This window comes from Crocodylus porosus, unplaced genomic scaffold, assembly GCF_001723895.1.
Source record: "Crocodylus porosus isolate Cpor-Errol unplaced genomic scaffold, CroPor_comp1, whole genome shotgun sequence".
Lineage (NCBI taxonomy): Eukaryota > Metazoa > Chordata > Crocodylia > Crocodylidae > Crocodylus > Crocodylus porosus.
Window position 1 is genome coordinate 8,596,705 of NW_017728920.1, and position 5,785 is coordinate 8,602,489.

Here is a 5,785-nt window from a genome sequence, read left to right on the forward strand (position 1 = left end):
TGGGCAGGGGGCTGGACTCGATGATCTCCCGAGGTCCCTTCCAGCCCTCACGTCTATGAAATCTATGATTTGGGCCAAACCAGTTTATGCAAGTTCTGTCCCAGATCCATGGGCATTGCCTGCCACCTCAGTCAGGGGGTCACCCCCATGGCCAATCTCACCAACAACGGCTAAACTTAGTGGCCACGCTGCTCTCAAAAGCAGCCATGGCATTTCTGGCGCTTCCACTCCCTGGCCAGCACTCACAAGGTGGGCACTAGCACTCCTGCCAGTCCTCCCTGCCCATTGCCTAAGTGGGGAGCATGGCCAGTCAGGGGGTGCACCAGTGTTCTCAGGGGGTGCATGTGCACCCCCATGCACCCCCTATGCATCATCACTGCCCAGACCCCTTCCTAGTTTAAGTTAAATCAGAGTCTTCCAGCATCCCAGCATACTCTGCAGCAGGGTTGGCCCCACCCCTCTCCTCCCTAACTAGATATTATCACTTCTCTGGCTAGCTGAGAAAAGGGTGGGTATGGGAAACCCTGCTCTGGAGTACTGCCGGCTCTGCCAGGTGTCCCCAGTCCCCCACCCCTGTCGCTGCTTCAGCAGCAGGAGAGGGGACAGAGCCAGACCCCAACAGCCTGTGAGGAACTGGGGGTTTAATCCCCCTGTTGCAGGGGAGGCAGCACGTTTGTCCACCCGAGACCATGCACGTGGGCCCACAGTGGCCAGACAGAAGTAGTCTGGGGTGGGGGGGGTGTTAATCCCCCTATTGCAGGCAGCAGTGGCAGGGGCACTGATACAGCGCCCTAGGCTGAATCTCTCTGAGGGTCAGCTGTCTGCAGGGAGGTGGGGAGCCTGGGTTAGTTGCAGCCTGACTCACCGCAGCAGTGTGGCCCAGGCTGGGGTGGCCCCAGGGGGCGGGGGTCAGCACCCGCCACCTCCCACCTCCAGCCCCACGTGGGAGCTGCAGTAGCAGACAGGCTGCAGTGTGGCTCCCTGCCCCCTCCATCTCCTGGTGGTGGTGGTAGCGGCAGTAGTGGAGCAAACTATCACGGCAAGCGAGGTGAATCACCTGTAACCTGCCACCTGCTCACGGACACACCGGGCACTAAGGGCAGGTTAGAATAACCTGCAAAGATTGAATCAATTCAGGCTTCAGCTTTTTGAATGTCTGTCCCTAGCCTCTTGTGTTTCAGATTCTGGCCTACAAAAGGATAAAAGTATAAACTTGTCCTCACACACATTCCCTCTTCCAGGAAGGCAGGATTTAATGTTAGAATCATTACTGCTCAAGGGCTGATGCATTTACCTAGAGAGACACTGAGCATTCCCTATCTGACTCTGCTTTGGACAGTGTTGTACAGCTCCCTGAATAGGAAAGGCACTGTTCAAAACCAAATTCTGTTCCATAATAAGCAATATTTCACACATGACATGTCCGAGATATGACAACATGTTGCAAAATGAGATGACTCTTTAAAACATGCAGTGGCACAATATCCTGCATCTTAAATTTCTCATCTGTCATTACTTGCACTGCAGCGTAATATGTTCACAAGGGTATTATATGCTTTTTTTGTATACATGTGGCATATATTTCATAAAACAGAGCAGAGTATAGAATTAAACTAGAGGGCTTTTTAGCCGCTTTGATAACATTAGTTTTCTACATTATGCCTGAATGTGGGCCTCCTCTAGGAAAGTTCAGCTAAGTGAAGTCCCTGAGAACTGACAGCTTTTATCTGCTCTGTTTATTAACCTGCTGGTCTTGTTTCACAAACTCTGGCAAATGCCAAGCAGAGCTGTGAGATGTGTTTAAATGCTCCTCTTTCAGACTTCAAAGGAGGGGCCAAATCCTGCCATCAAATCCATTTGTTTTATTCCCACGAAAGTCAATGAGAATGGGGCACTCATATATCTTGAGGGTAAAATTTAGCCCTAAAGCTCTTTGGGTAGAAGCACAATGATCAGGAAGTAAAAAGATTAGCTTCAAATGAGAACAGACTTATTGAAATGGAACCCATATGTACATAATTAGTGCACAGCTATGTCTGAGAAATGCGATTCCCAAGCAGGCTAAATTTGCCTGCCTCCTCCCCCAATTCGCTCAATCTTCCACAAAGAACAGGCCGTGTAATAAACCCATGACCTTGCAACCAATCGAATACGAGCTTTGTAGCTTTTTCTTTTCTTCCTTTTTTTCCTTTTGTGAATAGATTTAATGCTCATGAAAGTGAGGGACTGATAGCACTAGTCTGAGCCTGGCACAGTGCAGGCAAGCACTGTGCAAGTTTTTCCTACAGAGCTTTGCTAATACACCTCATTCCCAATCTTCACTATCCCCTACTGGTCTTGTTCTGGGCTTCCACACAACTCTGTCTACGTACATCAATCATGACCTGCAACAACCCTGCTATTCAAGTTATGGGCCTCTCCTTAGCAGAGGCTGCCAATAGCATAGAAGTGTGCCGAAACGAGCAGCAGTTTTGTGTGCCTACAAATGGGGAAGTATTCTGAACTCATTTTTCTTTGTGACCCAAGCTGGAATTTGCATCTAGATCTTGCAGACGTGAAGGTCATAGAGATAGGATTCCTGCACTAATGAATTGTTCAAAATAGGAACTGATTTTGCACACTGGGATTCTTGCTACATCAGTGTAAGTGACAGTTAACTTCATGGAAGTAATACACTTCTACTCATCTTAAACTAATCTACATATAATCAGGATCAGAATTTGGAAAGTAGGTAGATGTACCTTGCAATGAACTTTTTAACAAGTGCTCTTTCTCCTTCTTGACCCTAATGCTATACTCTAGAAATTGAAGTCTGAATCCTAAGACAAAAGCATCTATATTGTAGTGTCTAACCCTATTGTTTTGCAATCCAAGACACAATTGCCATCACTTCGACTAGAAATAAGAGTAACCTTTGCAAAGCACAATGCTGAGGCGGGTGTAAAGAGCAGAATCCTTCACTTGTTTTATTGTTATTTCTCAAGTATTAGGTTCTGATCAAGTTACCTTACAACTTACACAACCTTTACACCAGTACAAGATGATAATGAGATATTAAGAATCAGATCTGTAGCATTTTGCATCTGAATAAACAACTGAACAAGATGCAGGGCAACAGCTTAAATTCTCCTAATGGACTATGCTATGGAAATACAATTGTATGTACAAAATATCAAGAGTGAAATCCAACTGAAAACAATGGCTCAAGTTCTATTACCTTTAGCAGGAACAGAACTTCTCCTCAAAGGTGTTCTCCTTGAAATGGTCACAATACCATAAAATTGGTGTCAAGTAGAGAAAAAGCAGTGACATAAAGGAGGTAAGTTCTTCTTCCTATATCTCTTATAGTATAGTTTTATATAAAGCAAATAATGAAAGGTGCAGGCACTGATGAAACTAATTAGTGTGGAAGTGTATTTTTTCTATGTTTTCCCCTGCATGAGAATCCATCCTTACAACTGAATCCAATGTGCAGCAAAACTACAGGATCTGATCTCTTTTCCCATCTTTTCTGTTCTCTCTCTCTTCCCCAGGAAATGACCTCACCAGTTAACAAAGCACTGTGAAAGCAAGATACACAAAAGGAAATCAGAAAAAATTACAAACACACTGCATCTGAACTGCTTCTGTGTAATCCTCTTGATTCCTCTAATTACTATTCCCATTAAAGGTATGGGAATGTTAGCTAGATTTCGTATACCTGTTGTGAAAGGCTGCAGAGAAAAGAGGGAATATTTTAACTTACAAGAAACTAAGGTACCTGCAAAGATGTGTGTCTTGTGGAGAAAGGGTCAGGAGCAGTGTGATGGCATGTCTAAAAATTATAGCCCTCCCACTCATGCGGTTTCCAAAGTCAGGGTATTGCACTGGCTTTGAAGCTGTATCACAGATGACAGGATTGTCATGGCCCATTACAATGCATGCAAGTTATGAAAAATAAGATTTTCAAAAATGGGTGCCTATTCTTATAAAAATGGGAACAAATGCAGGCACAGCTTCTATAAAAAGTGAGCCACCTATTATGTATCTAAATATGGATTTAGGAGCCTTTATTTAAGCACTCTTTTTTAAGTACTCTTTTTTTAAAAACTTGGACCCGGTTTCCAGTTTTTACACAATATAATCTAATTGTACACACTTTTCATTTGAAGTAACACAAAACACCTCATTTTATCAAAAATGAGTGACCAAGAGATCCGGGGTCTCCCCCATACACATTATGCTGAAATGTAAAAGCTATTTTCTCTTTTTGAAGTTTGTGAACAACTTCCTGTAAGGTCAACTGCAATTACAGGACATGTGCAAATCAAAGGGAAGCAAGCAATCCTATGGTCAGATTCTTTCCCTATTAGAGTAGGGTTATACTGTTTTCCTTGATAATGATGAACATATTCTAGATTGTTTAATTATTTTGCTGCCTACAATGTAAAGCTACCTTTTCTATACTTAATCTCATTTGCAAATGGTTACAATCCAAAAACCAGAAATAAATCCTAACCTGTGATCTTGTCTGTATCTATTCCCAAAATGTCTTTGTAGTTTTTGCATTTTGTATTTATAGCCACAAAACTAAGCTTTTCTTTCCTCTAAGCTTTACACTGGTGTGTAATGCCACAGATCTACTCACTTTTTTGAACTATGATCATTTACACAGCTGAAGATTTGTCCTCACCTGCGAAGGAATAAAACCATGAACTGCTTTGGCCAATCCACAGAAATGTCATTTCATAGTAGAAAAGCAGTCTCCAGTTATCTAGTGTCCTGCAGACCCCTCCTCCTCCCACTCAAAAATGCCATAACCAATACATGTTCTTTGCCTGATGATGAGAACTTGCTGCTTGTAGCCAGACCACTTATGTTTTGGAAATAGAGCAGTAAATACAACACAGAAAAGAGAGCATATTTTTTCTTTGCCATGATTCAACTGAAGCTATAAATAAGGAGACAAAACACACATGGGACAATATACTGATTTAAAAAAAACAACAACTAACATCTTGCTTTAGTTTCAACTAGGAGGACGGGGTAAACCAATAAGTGTATTGCAGCCCTTGGAGTGTGTGTGGTTTCTGAAGTTCTGCAAATCAGCACAATGTAATTCTACTAATCCCGTTCTGCAAATCAGCAGAACCCAATGAGTCCTGCTCTGCAAATCAGCAGGTCCTATAGAAACACTGTGTCTGCTGACTATTTCTATACAGTGTGTTTAAAGACAAGAAAACCTCTCTTCCGACTAGAAGAATATTTCCAGAGGGTCTTGTATTCATTTGCATGGCCAAAAGCATAGGGTGAATTAGCTGCCATGAGGTAAAATTTAACAGGAAAGGAAAGCACTCCTAGTAATTAGGCCTGTGCAAAGCGGCTAGTATTCGCTTCAGATTTGGCCAATTCAGGGGACAGCGATTTAATTGGGTAATTCGAATCACTGTCCTGAATTGATTCAGCCAAATCTGATTCAGCAATTCGGTTGCCGCCAAATCCGCCAAATCTCCTAATCAAACAGGTTCCATCCCCTGCCCACTCACTCAGCCCTGCCAATGGCTTCCCTGCCCAGCTCCAGTGTCCCAGCTCTTAAAGAAAAACCACAAAAGTGGGGGTTGGGGCTTGTGGCATAGCCCCCCACGCAGCACGGGGCAATGGGGACAGCAGGGATCGCCCCCCACCCACCTGGCAGGAGCCGGTGAGTGCGTGACTTTTTTGTTTTGCTTTGTTTTGTTGGAATTTTAAGTGCCAGGACACTGGGGCCAGGTTGGGCAGCCATTGATGCAGCTGTGACAGTGGGAGG

At 43.7% G+C, this 5,785-nt stretch overlaps 1 protein-coding gene across 2 annotated transcripts in view; it reads right to left on the minus strand.

Annotated features, from left to right (window-relative positions):
* PALD1 (phosphatase domain containing, paladin 1) overlaps positions 1–5,785 on the minus strand; it is a 194,868-nt gene that overhangs the window by 110,613 nt on the left and 78,470 nt on the right. The window lies entirely within an intron of this gene.